This window comes from Callospermophilus lateralis, chromosome 1 (assembly GCF_048772815.1).
Source record: "Callospermophilus lateralis isolate mCalLat2 chromosome 1, mCalLat2.hap1, whole genome shotgun sequence".
NCBI classification, from domain to species: Eukaryota; Metazoa; Chordata; class Mammalia; order Rodentia; family Sciuridae; genus Callospermophilus; species Callospermophilus lateralis.
Window position 1 is genome coordinate 72,897,721 of NC_135305.1, and position 17,851 is coordinate 72,915,571.

A 17,851-nucleotide genomic window follows, 5' to 3' on the forward strand; every position below is an offset into this window, starting at 1 on the left:
GATTTGAGCATATTTTCACAGGTTTCCTGGAGAAGTATGACCTATGCGAACAGCAGCCTCAAAGACTTACCCCTCTATTAAACTAGTTGTCTTTTTCATATTATTTTTTAAACTCTACATATTACATGTGATATTTTAAATTTACATAATTTTAAACTTTTGTCAAAGTTAAATAGTGCAAAAATATATTTGAAATGTATGAAAAATAAGTAAACCCCACCATCTGGCAATAATACTCATGGGTATGTGGAATATGAAGCTTCCATGCATTTCCTCATGTTTAATTCTGTGGATATTTGACCTTTATTAGATATTTTGCAAGTATTTTTTCCAGTTTATTGCCAATGTGTTTGCTTATATTACACATAGTATAATAAATACCTGTGTTGCAATTACTACTCCAGGAGGTAGAATATTTCCAGTAATTTGCATATTCCTCTGTATTTTTCCCTGTAGCACTGCTCTTCCTCATTTACAATGGTGAGCACTAACTGAATATATAGGCTGTCATGCAAATTTCATAACCAACATATTGCTTTCCATCTTTTTCACTTAACATTAATAACTAGGTTCATCAATGTTGTTCCTGAATTCTTTGCATTTGAAACTGTTCCTTTATATTTCTACAGCTGTGTAGTATGCTAGTTATGGCAATATGCCTTTTTAAACCCATGTCGATGGGAATTTGGACTAGTTACTTTTATGTTCTTAATGAAAAGTACATTCTTGTACATGCTTCTTAGTGCTGCTGGGCAGTAGTTACTTTGGGTGAGGTTATTAAATATGCAGTTTTACAAGACAACTAATTTCCCCCTCAAAAAAGTTGTACCACTATACAATGTGTGAGCCTTATTGAATCTATCCTCTCTAATGCTTCTAATGGCATGCATCTTAATTTTGTGTAGTTTTTCCTTTCTATGAAAAATTTCCCTTAATTTTCTACCCATATCATTCTTGTTGTTTGGCAAAAATTCTTTACTTGCCATTGATTTTAATATTTTCTGGTTTGTGTTTTTTTCAAATATCTTTTACAAGATGGAAGTTTTTTTTTCGTTTACTTTCACTGTATATGTTGATGAGTAATATTTTGGTTTCAGTGTATTCAAGCTTATCAATTATTTGGTAAGTGGCTAGTACTTTTAACCAGTCTTTTTAAAGAAAAGTTTCCTCAGAGGTCAGAGAAGAATTCACATTTATTCTCTTAAAATTTCAGACTTATATTTGACATAGAAATTTTTTTCCTCCTATCCGTTTTTTTCCTTCCTTCATTTTCCTTGCATCCATCCATTCTTCCTATCTTCTTTCCTTCTGACCTCTTTCCCTTCTCTTCTCCTTTTGCTACAGTGCACAAATTCTTTGGGCTTATTTTTATAATCTTTTAATTTACTGAATAATTTAACTTATACCATGCAAACTTCATCTTAAATCTAATTTTTATATATGGATGCATTTTCTTTGTATTTTCTTTGATGTTTTAATTCATGGATTTGAGCACCTCTGTATCACTACCGCAGTCTTACAATAGCTCCAGCTTTCCCATAGAGTTATGTATCATAAAGTATGATGAATCTTGGCATTTTGATATGCAATTTCAAAGTTAACATGATATCCCACCAAACTAAAGTTAGGAAAAAATAAAAATAAATCATGCTCCTCATTGGAGTTGGATTCAATTTATGGATCAATTTTGGGATACACAGCATTTGTATGTTAGACTTTTTTATCCATGAATATAGGATTGTTCAGTTTATTTAGGTATTCTTTAGTGTTCTTCAATAAAGTTTTTAATTTGATGTTTATAAGTATTATATACATTTTTGGATGTATTCTTGGTTATTTTATAGTTTTGTTGATATTTTCAATACTTTAAAAATTATGTTTACTAATATTAATGTTAAAGTTTTAACTGATAGTATACAGAAATAGCTTTGAAAATTGTATATAGATGTCATAGTACTTCTACCTTTTGAATTACTTATATTTTGTTTGTAGATTTGTTTATGTATACAATTGTGTTATATACTTATAGCAATGATATTAGTCATCTCCAATTTTTATAATTCATTCTTTTCCAGTTTCATTATCCTGGCTGGAATTCCAGTATATTGTTGTGTATGATGATTCTGAAACTATTCATAGCATGTTCCTGAATTTCAAAAAATTAATTTCCTGAGTCTGTATATTTAGAGTGATATTTGTTATTTAGAATTTCTTTTCTTTTTTTAAATTATTGACACATTTTATTAGGTTAATAGAGTTCCCTTTTCCTTCTATAATAGTAATTTTATTATGAATAAATGTTTATCTTTTTCACATCTTTAGAGATTTTGATTTGGTTTCTCTCATTTAATTATCTGGCATGAATATACACTTCTATATTAGGAAAGCATTCTTGCAATTCTTTTATGCATCCAAATTGGTCACTTCTTACTAATATTTTTGTAGAAAATTAAATCTAGTTTACTCAAATCTTATTTACAAGCTCTAAAACTAGATTCAGGAACAAGATAGTCTATTATTTTTCTTATATATATTGCTTCTGTTTAACTTTTTAAATAAAATTATGTTGCCATTTTTAAAAGTTGCAAATTGTACATCACCTTTTTTTGAAAAAATTGTATAATTTTGGAAAATTCTTAATAACTGGTAACACTCAAATGAAAACTATCTAATTTCTGGTGAGTCCTTTTTTAAAAAAATAGAAAGGTCTTAGATATTAATTTCAATTCTTTTAATGACTATTGAAAAAATGCTTTTCTAATTCTTTGCACATTAGTAGTTTTCAGTTATGTTTCTTTAGCAATTTGTGTATCTCTCTTAGATTTTCTAACACTTTGGCACTGAAGCCTAAGACAGGTTTTTAAAACATGCCAGCAGTGGAAACATTTACCACAGAGTTAATGGTGTCTGGTAAAACCTAACCATCCATTGACTCACCATTGTTCTTCTACTCCATGATGATGTTTCATCTGTTATTCATTCTTGTTTTCTTTTAAAATTGTCATCATTGGTTCTTCAGCAGCATCCTACCCCCAAACATAAACCCCACGTGACTGTCAGACCAGCTTACTCTCTGAAAATTGATTGCTAAATGGATGGAAAATTGACCTCTCTTTATCTCAATTTCTTAATTCACTCAATCCATGCAGTTTTTCCTGGGGATTCATTCATTCCTTATTTCATTCATTCATTGAATAGTAGCCTATAATCATTCTGATTCTCCATTTGCTTATCTTTCAAATGGAATTAACTCCACCTGTTTTGTTGACTGTTTACATACACATAATGATTTTGTGTTATACTATCTCTAGGTCATTACAAATTAAATTATCTTTTCCCCTCATTAAAAGTAGTGTATATGTGTTATAGGTCAGACTGCTTCTCCTCTATTTCCCAAATACTCCATCCTCAGTGTTCTGGCAGAAGTGTCACCAAGATAATTTCTAAAACTTCCAAGCTGGACTGGACAGTGAGGAGAGCCTTACCTACAAACTGAAATCACAGACAGTGGACAATTGAGAAATTTGTTTACACCTCTGGGACAGCAGGTGCAGCTGTGACCAAGGACAAACATTTCCAAGAGATTTGGCCAGAGTCAAAATACAGAACTCTAGATGTTACTGATTTTTCAGCCATGAAGACTACCAGGACAAACAGCTGTGAAGCACACACTTCACAGGTCATCTTTCCAACAGGGAGGAGTGAGGAGAGTGTGTCAGAAATAAAATCTCTTTGGGGAATTTCAGTAGTGTGTACTATGCTTTTCATATATCATTTTCAAAAGGTTAGTATGTATAAACATTTTACAGTGAAATAATCATGGTTGGATTCTGAATTTATTTGTGCTATTTTAATGAACCTTTTTGAATTTAAAAATTTAAATTATTTATTAAGGAGATTAATGATGATTAAGTTTCAATGTTGGTCATTAGAGAATTGATCCTCTTGAGAGTTTACTACTTATCTTATATTTGGAAAGTGATCCTATGTTAATGTATGGATTTAGTAGGTCTATGTCTGTTGATTTCTTAAGTTAAGCTTAGTAACAACCACTATAACATTCCCTAAAGTTCCAGTTATGCAAAATGAATAAAGTATGGAGAGTCTCTTATGTTCCTATGGTTGTCAATACTGCATTGTACACCCAAAAATTTGTTCAGAGAGGCATGTTATTATCACAACAAAAGAAAACTGAGTGGTGAAATATGATGCAAAAAACACTGAAAAAAAAGACCATTTCTTCTAAGACTCAGAAGTTTACTTTCCTATTTTCACAGGCATGAAAATAAGTAGGTTTTCATTGGTGCCTAATAATAGTATCTCAAAAGCACATCAGGAAAATATTTTAAGAAAGAATAGAAAATTACAATACCAATTTCAGTATTTTGGAAAGTGTTTTGTGATCAGATTTCTTAAATAACAACATAGAGGTATTTATTTTGATTCAAATATTACATGTTATTTTTCAAAGAAAATAAGATATCACCATTTTATATGATGTTGATGTATTGTTTATAAATCAAACTGATTAGATAAATATAAATAAATGTATGTCTATTAAACAGTATACACACTGCACATTATATATTATAAAACAATATTCTTTGGTACTTAGAGGAAATCTGTGAGATTCATAAATTTTTTTCCTATCAATGCATAGCAAGTGCTCATTTTAATTACACATATTTATATCTTTTCATATTGCAGAAACACTAGGCTGACAGATAAAATATGTCTTTATCATAAGTCATCAACTCTCCTCTTGTTCTTTTTTCCTCTTATTTAGAAAAAGTAATTTACTTTAGGAGTTTCCTAAGAAAGATCTGAATTCTGATCTAAGCATTTCAAGACAGAAACAAGCATACTTATTGCTTATTATTATGCTCAATTCATATTCACACTTGCATACACACAGTTACATATTATTCTTAAAGTTAAAAGATTAGATGACTTCACAATTGCCTCACTAAAATCGGGCTGGAATTTTCTGGTGTATGTTGTTACTGCTATTTTGGATTTATAGTCATGAAAACCAATTTGTAATAACTTCTACCTCTTCTAATACACAGACCACATCTGTACATTCCTTAGTATTGTTGATGTCATTACCTTGCAGCAGTATCTTTAAAAATTACATCCCTGGAGCATTTATGCCCCCTAAAGTTTTATTCTATTATTTATATTACAAAATGGCACAGGGAAAGGGGACATTATTTAGGTTTTAATTGTTTTTCTATGAATCTTGAGAAGGTCAGTGTTATGCTTTATATGTAAGGTGTCCCCTGAAGATCCTGTGCTAATGCAGGAATATTCAGCTGGGCTTGGTGGTGCATGTCTATAATCCTAGTGACATGGGAGGCTAAGGCAAGAGGATCATAAGTTCAAGGCCAGTCTCAGCAACTCTGTGAGACTTTAAGCCTTAGTGAGACCCTGTCTCAAATTAAAAAATAAAAAAGGCTGAGAATGTAGCTCTGTGATAAAGCACCTGGGGGTTCAATTCCCTGTATTTAAAAAATATATATAATAATAAAGCCAGAATATTCAGAAGTTAAAAGATTAGATTATGAGAGCTGTTATCTAATTGGCCCATTCTCATTTGAATGGATTGAATGGTAACTGCAGGTGGGGAATGACTACCAGAGGATTCCTGGGAGTGTGCCTAGAAGGGGTAATCTTCCCTGCATCCTGCATGCCCTCCCCCACCAACTCTGCCTCCCAGCTGCCAGGAATGGAGTAGAGTCTCTCCATCACAGCCTTCTGTGGTGATGTCCTGCTTTCCCTTGGGCCTAAAGCATTTGAGTTTGTCCCACTATGGGCTAAACCTCTGAACATGAGCCAAAATAAACTTTTCTTCCACCAAGTTGTTCTTTTTTGGTATAAGGGTCACAGAAATGCAAAGATGACTGAAATAGCTTCAAAGAGAATTCACCAATTAATGTAAAGACCAATCCTTTCAAATAAAGTAATACTAATTGTAGCTATGATCTCATATTTCATATCTTATGTACTTTAATGATAAATTATAAAGTTTAGGTAAACTAGAATATATGACTGTTTCAACAAATCTGGTTAGTCTTTTGAGGTATTGCACAAAAGGTAAATGTATACTGTTTAGTGATCATTTCATGTGAATAAGTAGAATAGTTATTTCAAACATAATTTAGAATCACTTAGGAGATCTGTATAACTTAATACTGTTACCATTATATCCAGAATAAAATTTCAGAATATTTGAGAAAATATATATTGCAGTGATCCATTAAATATGTAATCATTAATCTCATTATCTCTGGATATCTCAAAAAATTACTTATATCTTATGTATATAAGAAGTAAAGGGACAGAGAAAGAAATGATGAAAGAAAAAATAGAGAACATTAACTACTGGGAAAGGTATGATATTTTCTTATTAAATAACTTCATTTATATTCCCTAAGGTAAAATGTGTTAGAAATGAGAAGACAGTAAATAATAGCCTCTGTAATGTAGACTAAATTTTTCCTTTTTTGACTAATGTATATGATCTTTGGAAAATTAATATTAAAGGAATATAAAATTTATTTTATCATTTTTTAATAAATCTAATATTTAGTGAAAATATCTTGATTTTATATAGGAAGCATTCCTAACTTCATTACTTTCAGAACACACCTTTGTAAAGATTCTTTTCTTCTCAAAACCTGAATTTGTTCTAGTAATGGAAGACAGTTACTTTTTAAGATTATTTCAGAGAGATACAAACATGACTTATTATTTAAGAAACAAGTAACTGATGTTAAACAGAATATAGGGAAGCAATGGTTTTAGAGTGGGCTCTTGCACTGTGCCCTTATAGGCCAGACCAAACCAGAATGGAGTCATGTAATCAAATGAACTTTGTAACAGATTAGCTTTCCAACAAAATAGGAGATTTACTGTGACCAATCAGAAGGGTCTCATTTTCCTGAGTCAGCATGATAAGGAAGTCTCCCATATTTTAATCCATTAAGAAAACTAACTTAGAAATATCACTCCTTATGCCTGCTTCCTTAAGCCCTCTTCTGTCTATATAGGCCACTTACCCTGTTCAGACCACTGGAAGACTCATGCTATTTTATAAAATGAGCTAATGCCCAATCCTAGATTAACAAATAAAAACCAATTATATCTTTAAAGTAAACGTTGTTGTAATTTTGTTTTTTGACATTTAAGAATATAAAATATATTTTTCAGCCATTATCTCTCATCTATAAATATAAGTTTTCTCCATTAGAATAGGAGTAAGTTGGGCGGGGGATGTGGCTCAAGCGGTAAAGCACTCGCCTGGCATGTGTGGGGCACTGGATTCAATCCTTAGCACCACATAAAAATAAAATAAAGATGTTGTGTCCACCAAAAAACTGAAAAAGAAATATTAAAAAATTCTCTCTCTCTCTCTCTCTCTCTCTCTCTCTTCTCTCTCTCTCTAAAAAAAAAAAGAGGCGTAAGTTAATACACGTTATTTTCCCATACTGTATCTAGAGTTATACAAATGGAGTGAAGTTTATGATCATGTATATAAGCCTCCCTCTCTGAAAGTACTTACTGAATATTCATATGGTGTATATATACATGTATATGCAATTTACAATGTTCTTCACAAGGTACATGGCTAACATATAAGTAAAACTTTCTATTTTGAAGTAAATGAGCCTAAAGTGAAAAATACAATAAAATTACTAAATAGGACTGGGGGAGCCGGTAGAGCGCTCCTTAGTGCTTGAGGCACTGAGTTCAATCCTCAGCACCACATAAATGCAAAATAAAGATATTGTGTTCATTTAAAAACTAAATTATAAAATAAATATTAAAATAAGTTACTAAATAAACCAGAAATTTCATATTCTTCTGATCTTTCAAAGTTAACTTAGAAATGTTCATTCTTCATGTTTCTGATTTGAAAACAGAGATATACAATTTGTGATCCAAAGTTCACACTTTAAACTAAACCCTTAAAATGTAGCATTAAATGTGATTAGGTTGCTCAGTTCTAATTATTTTCTCATGCTAATATTTTTATTATTAATAATTAGGGTGAGTTTTTATTCTGTATACATGAGATAATTCCACTGTTTTAACCAAATGTGCTATAAGAAAGTATTTTGAAAGAGAAAAAAAAACACTATACTTTTATAGAGAGAGAAAAATTATTTTGTCTAAGATCAATTACAAAAGAATCTTTAAATACCTAAAGAAGAGATTTAATAGAAAATTTATATACTTTATTTGGAAATACATCTTTATAAATAACAAAATACCTACATCTATTTAATTATTTGATATACATTCATTAACTACAAATGTGTATCAGGAGTTGAACTAGATTCCACAGATTCAAAAGCAAGTTAGCATTCTTGCCTTCAAGTATCTTTCTGTATTGAGAGGACAGACAAAAACCCATACAATTTAGGTCACAGTGCAATGTTCTCTGAGGATGGATAAATGCAGATTAGATAGAGTTGGTTTAATAAAAATGCATACATTCAGGTTGACTCTTGAAGCATGGGTAAGAGTTAATTTGCTGATGAACTTTAGGGCAGGTGTGAGGAAAGACTGAGTGAAGAGTTATAAGAAAGAAGGTAAGTCTAGAAACTAGAGTGAGTAGATGAAAAAATCTGGAAACTCTGAAATAATGTCAGAGGGGTTGGAAAAGTTGTTTCTTATGAATGTTCTTTCCATTCACCAAATGAGGAGTAAAGGCCATGGGTGGATTTGCAAGAGAGAGAGAAGGAGAGAGAAAGAACAAGCTTATTATTAGACATGACAATTTGAGATACCTATGGGACATGTGTATTTAAGAGTAGAAATATGGAATATAATTTAAAATAACTTCTTTTCCATAATCTCTGATAATCACTTTTTAACTTTATTGACTCAATATCATAGTCATCTCACCTCCCCCTCCCCCGCAAGGATTCTTAGTGACTCTAAAGTCAAAAAAGAGAATAACTGAATAACAAATTTGTGTTTGTGTGTGGGGGGTAGGCAATTGTAGGAATGTATGTATTCATGTATGTATGCATATGATGTGACAATTAAGGTTTTTAATTGTAACTAATAGAATGTTAAAATCTTCTTTTGATACAGTTATGTGCTTGGCACTATCATTTCAAACATGTTTTTTCATGTATATATATCTTATTGTAGTAAGAACCATGTTTTTGTAGAAATGAGATGTTCTGTCAAAAATCTACATTCAAATAACTGCATCTTTAGTGCTGAACCTTTTAAATTAGTTTATGTTAGCATATCACTAATTTCAAATGTTGCATGCAAATGAATGCTTCCAAATGTTATTAGTGTCCATGAATTGAATTAGCTCAAATCACTATGCAAACAGGTTTTCTATTTAAAGCATTCTGAGCATTCTGATATAAATATGATATAATTTGTTCTTTTTAAAGTTCTGCTAATGGTGTCAAAATACTAATGGCAATCACTTCACTTATAGCAAACATAAGAAAATTTGGAAGTGAAAATGAACAGTAATTTAAAATTGTCATTTGATCTGAATGAAAAATCATGCTTCAAAGAGTGATATGGAAAGGGATTTTCTGTAATCTAAATGATTGCCCTTGGGCAGAGAATTTACTCTTAATTTTAAAGCACATGTTGATACTTTCTCAGTTTGTTGTTAGTTTTCACCTGGCCATTTTTATCACTAGGATTCCAGTTGAGGGAGGAATGTCAACAAATATTTCACACATATTATAAATTCATCATACTTTTAAGAAACAGAAATTCAAAACTTACTCTTTCAATTACGAGACATTTTCAATTCTGAGTTAATTTTGTTGAAAAGCTTTGTGGCAAAATAAAAAGCATTGCAAGTCACAAATATTTATCGATGTAAACCATATGTTTAATGAATAAAAACACTGAAGAAGAGAATATGAGCTATATATTGTGTGCTATTGACAGGACTGCTCATCCTCTCACATGTATATCATATATATAAGGATTCAACTTGATATGACCAACAGTTACCATGAGTTGTACCACCATGACAAGTAACCCTGACAGGTTCCCCCACATAGTTTACAGTAGTAAATAAACAAAACCACTAGAGTGGTAAGTGAAGCTTTACAATGAGACCCTGGCACCTTTAGTGTCAGGAATGTGCCTGAAGTCAATGATATTGGCTTGTGATTAACCAGGTATATTTCAAACAAGATGCAGTCACTTTTGTCCTGTCTATTGTGTCCTCCTTCTTCTGGCCCACATAATGGGGATCCACCTGGTCTTGCTGCCACACAGGACCTTGCTCTGTCAGCATGTGCCTAATAAATTGTGCTCTGTGCAATCTTGAATCTTTTTTTTATCTTTAGTTACATAGCATCACGTAGCCAGTTCTTCTCATACTCTGAAATTAGTTGTTCTGAAAAAATGCACATGTAGTATATGATTTTGTACAATCTCTGTTGACATTGTTGCCTGGTATACTTGTGTTCTTTGCACATTCCTGGGAGATGTCAGGAATAGACCATAGCATATCAGCTGAAATAATGATTATGCCAACTCTTAAAAGGAAGTTATAATTTCTTGCTGTGGGTAGAAAGAGATTACTTTGTGGTCACTATTATACATATAAGTGATGACTCTGGTCATTGTACATATGTCTTACATATTGATATAGAATAATTGCTGCATAATCATTTTTTAAAAAATTTACTATAAAAGTCATGATTATTAAATTGCTTGTATGGTGACAAACTTGCATCAGGGAACTTGATGGACAAGGATAGATGATAATACATTGAAAATACTGAAATAAATAGTTATTTGTTATGCTTGATTTTTGTAGAAAAAAATCAGAAACAGTTAAAGAAACAAAAAAAAAGTAGTGATTTTCAACAGTCAGTTCAATTATCTAGTTTTTGCATGTGAGCTAACAGTTTATCATTTTAAGCAAATTTGGGAATAATTTACTCCTTAGGAATAGATACTAATTTTATAACATTAAATAATTAATTTATAAAATTAAGGTAGCCCAACAGTCCATTATTCTAACATGATTTTCATCTTTTCAGACACTTCTTCATAGGGAAATATCTTTATGATTGTTACCATCTACAAAACAAGGATGATTTCTGACATTTTCTTATATTTTATAATAAATATTTTTCTTATGATTTCTTTTTTATTCATGATTAACATGTTTCATGGTTAAATAACATTTAATCATATAAATATATTTAATTTTAAAAAACTATCTTTTAATGTTCTGGCAATTTAAGCAATGATCTCTAAACAGTGAAACAAATAATATCTATCTATCTACCTACCTACCTACCTATAGGTAGGTAGGTAGGTTAGGTAGGTAGGTAGGTAGATAGATAGATAGATAGATAGATAGATAGATAGATAGATCGATCTGGTAACAGTCATTAAGTTAATGTTTTTTCTGTTCTCTATGATATGAGTAATAACTGTTCAGATTTTTCAAAATCTTTGAAGTCATAATGCATTTGTTGACATGTATATAAAGTAATTACAGAGCTATAATACCTCAAATGGGAAAATTTCTTGTTTAAGGCAAGAAATTATGTAATCTTTAATTGTATGAGACTGTTATGGGTTTTGTTGCTTTTACTAATTTACAGATCTTAATTTGAAAGAATACGTCATCTTTCAAACTTGGTCATTCCAGTGACCAAGGCAGAGTTATACATTATGCTGATGTATTTAACTGTGAGAGGGCTTGGATCCTCATATTTTACAATTAAGAGATAAGTTAAAAGCTTTTTACATTAGTAAAGCATTAGATTTTTGTATTTTTTGTATACTTCCAGTAGAATTGGATTGAATTTTGATGAATATTTTCTTAGTCTTTTGAGGACTTTGCTTATATCTCCGACACAATTTCATAACAAGACATGTATATAAAAGGTCATAATTTTCTAATTCAAGAGGGATTCTATTTAAATATAAATATGGTAGATATCATATTATATAAAATGATATTTTAAATTAAGAAAGTACAAAATAAATAGACTCTTTTATATGTTGTCTAAATTGCACATTTATTTTAATAGGATTATATATTTTGAAGTTTCACTATAGAAATATGTCTGATATTTGGAATACATAAGACTGTAGGTTGATAAGTTTAGTTTTTAAAATTATATGTGTACTATATTCAGTTAACATAGATGAAATAAAAGATTTTTATATAGCACTTTTCTCAAAAATAATCAATGTATAATTATGTTCAATAATGGGGAAATTTACATATTTTAAAAGAATTATCTTGTATTTTATTTGAATTCAATAAACAGTTGTTATTTTTTACTTACAAGTTTGAAAGATAATGTGAGAATAAGCCATCTGTACTTTCAAGAATCTTAGAGTCAAAGGGAACAAGTAATGTCACAAGTATACAATAACTGATATTAACATTTTTTAAGTCACATTAACATGTGAAATTAGTTTATTATAACTAGAGATGTACATATTTATTTAATGGTATAAGGAAAAAGATCTGATTCTATGAAGACCAGAGGAACAATTTAAAATTTACATTTAATCAACTGCTACGGCATTATAATTACCCTGGGAGTGATTCAAGGACAGGGAGAACTCCATTTGATCTGGGAACAGTACTTCATACAATATAGATTGCCATCCACATTTTCTGGACTACACTATGTCCATAGTTTAGGAAATACACCAATTCAATAGCACTGGCTGATAATATGACTCACACTATCAAAGGCTTAGAAAGGAGAAGAATGGAATATCAGTGACAAAAGAAAATTATGTAAATGAATTTTTCAGAATTTCTCAGACCATAAATACCCCAAAGCAATGCCAGGCAGTAGTATTTCTTCACTGAGCATTCAAAGGCTCATATTCATGTTGGCAGAGGTGAAGGTTATGGAAGGAATGAACAACATTAATTTGCCTTGGACAACAAAGTAGCTACTGACTTTGGAATACTCAGCTGTCATCAAAGAAACAAGTTAGTGAGTTACAATATACTACATCAAGGGAACTAGGATCTAATGGATCCTTTCCACAATGGAACTACAGCAATTTGAGCTAACTACATTAGACTCTTGTATCAACTGGATTTCTTTCTTTCTTTCTTTCTTTTTTTTTTTTTAACCATTTTGCCTTTGTCAGTGATCATAGCAACTGACAACTGAATTACTGAATGTCTTATATAATTATGTCTTGCCTTCTCCTTAAGGAATTACTTTCTCAAAACAAAAACAGAGAAAAGACAGCGGTTTTATAGCCCTGGGAGTAAAAGTCCTTTAAATAAGTTTATTGGTTAAAGCAGTATTAGAATACTGAAATAGTCTACTTAAGATTCCAGTCACTGAATCAGTGGAAGACTCTAAATAATATACTATCCAGTGGATCTAGAATGTACACTGATCTACAAGGTGTCATTTCACTAATATCAGAATACACAGTTCTGGGGTCAAAAGGCAAATCTTGAGTAATAAAAACTTAAATTTTATTTAAATAATGATCAATTTTAGATATAAATGAAGCTGGGCCACAGGGTTCCCAGATATTTGGTCAAACATTTTTGTGCTTGATTCAGTGAAGACATTTTTAGATGAGATTAACATTTAAAATGGTGTACTGAATAAAGAAAATTTCCTTCCACAATGTGTATGGCCTTATCCAATCCATTAAAGATCAGATAGAAAAAAAAAATGTTTGCCCTCCTTTGAGTAAAAAAGAGTTCTGCTGGAGAACATTTGAACTGGATTATATACTCTGTAGATTTTGGATTCACCAGCTTCTATAATCTCATGACCCTATTCTTTTAATGTCTACATCCCCCACACCCCCTTAGATATATGTAATATACAGATATAGATATAACTATATAGATATATCCTAGTGGTTGTGTTTCTCTGGAGGACACTGTCTAATATGTCCACTTTTGAACATTTTTTTTCTGATCCTCTTGGTTTTCAGCTCATAGGAGAATTTAAAAACTAAACAGAGACAAGCTGGCATAAAAGATAATAAAGTTTTTACTGAATTAAATGCTAAAAATGGACATTTTCAGGTTCTTTTTCCCACTAGACAAACCACAGATAAAGGAGATAAGATGTAATTGACTCTCACAACCCAGGGATAACTGGTTTGTTGCTGCACAGTGGGTATGGGAAATACTACTATGGTCTCTAATCCCACCATTGGTTTAGTCTCTACGCCCTAGGTTACAAAGAGTAACAAGCAACACCAGATCTTAGTGGTATAACATTACAGAGGCTTTGAATATCCTTCATTCTTCATGCATTGGAGTGATCAGGCTCTCTCTATTCCTGTCTTCACTTCATAATACACACTAATTATAGAGTCAGTATCTAGAGTGTGGCTGGTCATTATGGCAAATGAAAAGAAATTGTGGAAAATATACTTTTGCCTATAGTTTAATGCAAGAGATAGTTATATGTCCACTTTTAACACCTAGGATGAAAGGAAGTATCATAAAATCAAGTATCTTAGAGGAAACCTAGAGATATATGATAGACAGCACTAATATTGTCATGTGCCAACATGCCTATCAAAAATGTACATGAGAAAATATTGTTTTTCCCCCTCCACAAACTATTCTACCAAAGTACTATCAGGTAAATATACTTAGTTCACTCTGCTGGGTATAAATTACTGGCTAGCTAAGATAAAGTAGGAGAAAAATGCTAGGTTCCACCAACAGCTTTTAACCAGTTGTGAAGCCAGGACTATTGATTGTATAAGGTTTCATTCTTTTAATTATTAAAAATATCACTTAAATTCATATTTATAGTTAAAATTGGAATTTTTGGAACACTGAGGGAATTAGTAAAGAGAGAATAGCCATTACAAAGAGTTTTCCAGAGAAATGTAACTTAAACTTAGATATAGTAACTGTGACATTGGGTTATCTAGAGGACATGACTATTTTCAGATATGTTCAGGAATATCCATATGGTTAGTGGTTATCTTTTCCATTTTGCATGTTCATAGCAAAAGTTATGTTGTTCCACCCAACTGTTAAGACTGTGGTGGATACCTACTGTTTACTCCTACCAAGAATTCACCTTTCTTCCTCAATGGCTCCAGCATCATCATTGGTTTTGAGGAAACAATCTGTTTGGATAGTTTCAATTGGATTATCAGACAAGATGTCCAACTCCACACTAGCCAAGGGTGTGGCATGATAAATACATAAGCTTCTCCATGATATGTGAACCTTGAGCACAGAAACGAAAACACTAAGAACAATTGACTGGAATCCATTACTCTGAACACTAGCTACCATGGGACTTTTCTTTTTATTGATGCTCCTTTCCTCAAACTGTCCTGCTTCCTATTTTCCTAAACTAATAATTTCCCAATTATTAGTTTCCCTAATAATTCAATGAGCAACCTCATAATTTTTAGTATATGTTATTTGGATAATAAACTAGAGCATATTTCTTTGCTTAGAAAAATAAACATAATTGATACCATATTCAACTTTACAATTGATTAGAAACATGCAAATAAAAACATAAAGTACATATTTTCACTTCTCAAATTAGATACAGAGATTAAAATAGATAGCCAATTTAAGAGAGGTTGGGGAAATAGGAATTATATACTATTGTTGGGATTATAATAAATAAATATAATAAATATTATTTTTATTACTAAAAGAAAATTTTGGGATAGTAATTTGGCAGAACCAGTAAAAACTTAAAGTTGAAAAACTTCTGTCAAGCAATTTTACCTATAGTGACTTATTCTGTGAAACTATTTGAGCAAGCTTTCAAAAGTACATAATAAATCAATATCAATAATAATAAATACTCAACAAATTGATAGAGTTAAAGCATAGTTGTCAATAAGTAGAAAACAAACACAAACTAAACACTCATCAACAATGGATAGCTAACAAACTTACAGAATACCATGCAGGCCTTAAAAATAATGAAACTGTCTATAACTACTGAAAAGGAGAAGGACAAATAATTACATGCTTTTGACTAGAAGGAGCAAGTTGCAAAACAATATAGTCTATACTCCAAGTTATGTCAAAACATCTATTTGTCTATCAAACATATATTTGAATATATTAGATAGAAAGATAAGAGATATTAGATAGAAATATAGGCAAGACAGACATTTGTTTATATATGTATATTTGATTGTTTGGGAAGATATACCCAATCATACTGGTAATTTCTAAGGAGTGGTAATTCTTGAAGTGAGACCAGTATCTGCTTGTTTTCTACATAATATTTATTGCAGTATGCAGGATTCTTACAATCACAAACATACATATAGTATATACTTTCATTTTTTCACATATTAAATTAATACTATGTAGTATACACTTCCATGTTTTCATATAATAAAATTAAAATAGAGTAGAGGATAATGAATGGCCTTAAACTGAAAGAGAGAAAGAAAACATGTAAAGCATATTTAAGTGTAGAGGCAAAAATAAATAAGTAAATGAAATGAAATGAGAAAATGGGGCTAAAAATCAATGCTATTGTAGTATATTTACAAAGCTAGGTTATTATTATTAATTAATATCAATACAAATATTATTGAAATTTGTAACATTTATTGACATACCATGTGGGAAGTACATGATTATGTACTTCATAGGCATTGCCTATTTAACTTCACAACTACTCTATGAGGTAGGTACTAGCCCTCATTTTACAGATTAGACAATGAAGGCCCAAATAGGTTAAATTTACAAAACTAGTAATTGGTAGAGCAAACAGATACGCTGCTTAACTGTGAAATGCAAAAAAAATTCTAGATTCACTTGGTTTTGTGGACCTGCAGAGTTCTTGGCATGACTAAACTTTGGAATTCATTATTCTTGAAAGTCCAGAAAACATTAAATGTCATGAAAAAGAACTACCCTAATTGAGCTTATGAGTTAATATCAAGTCTTTACTTTGGCTTGACTTTTTTACCCTGATTCATTCTGCATGTGGTTCACCTAGCCTATATTCTGATCATCATTCCTCTAGATTCTGGAGCTCAATAAAGGCAGTATTTGAACTAAATTGTTGTGATTCTGGTAAGCCTGCCTTCTACAGAAAGGAGATTCCTCAGATCATTTCTTAGTATTTGCAAATCTACCTTAGACAGCAGGCAGCAAGGCATAGAAGAAATAAATATAATTGTGGGAGCCTATGCTAATCAACTGTATTTTATTAACATTTATTTAACATAAGAAACAATGCTATATATTGTACTCAGCAATTTCAAGAGTACAATTTCAATATTTGGTATATAGTTGCCAAATATGAGTTAATTTAAATCATACTTTTTTTTTTTTTAAATGGAGCATGCAAAAGCTGATTAAACTCTTCTCTACTTATGTGGTCTAAAGTTTACTCTCATGTTGATAGAAAGAAACGAGGTTAGTGGAAGAAGATAAAATTAATTATTTAACTAGGCCAAACTAATGATGATTTATTTTGGTACATATTTGTGATATGAAAATCAGATAGTTTATATTGAAACAACAACTTTATTTCACTTTATCTTACCCATTAACAATAAAATATGTTACAAAAAGTGATATTCATTAGATTTTGCAAGCAATAAATTAAGATATCATATTATGATTTTGATTCTTTGTTAACTAGTTTTCTCCACATTCTGGAGCAGATCTATATTTTATATTTAATAAGTAAATAAAGGAGAATTATAATTCAAAAACATGGCTTAGTAGTTTTTTAAACACAAATACTTGTCTAGTATGCTGTGTGTACTGTTATTGTTATGAGTATTATTAGTATTATTTCACAATGTTTAGAAGGGAGGAAATTTTTACTTATAATGGAATGTCAGCTATTTCAATTAACATTAT

General features: G+C 30.8%; 1 protein-coding gene across 6 annotated transcripts in view; it reads right to left on the reverse strand.

Annotated features, from left to right (window-relative positions):
• The window catches only part of Dgkb (diacylglycerol kinase beta), a 575,876-nt gene that overhangs the window by 378,042 nt on the left and 179,983 nt on the right, over nucleotides 1–17,851 (reverse strand). The gene's annotated exons all lie outside the window — the stretch shown is intronic.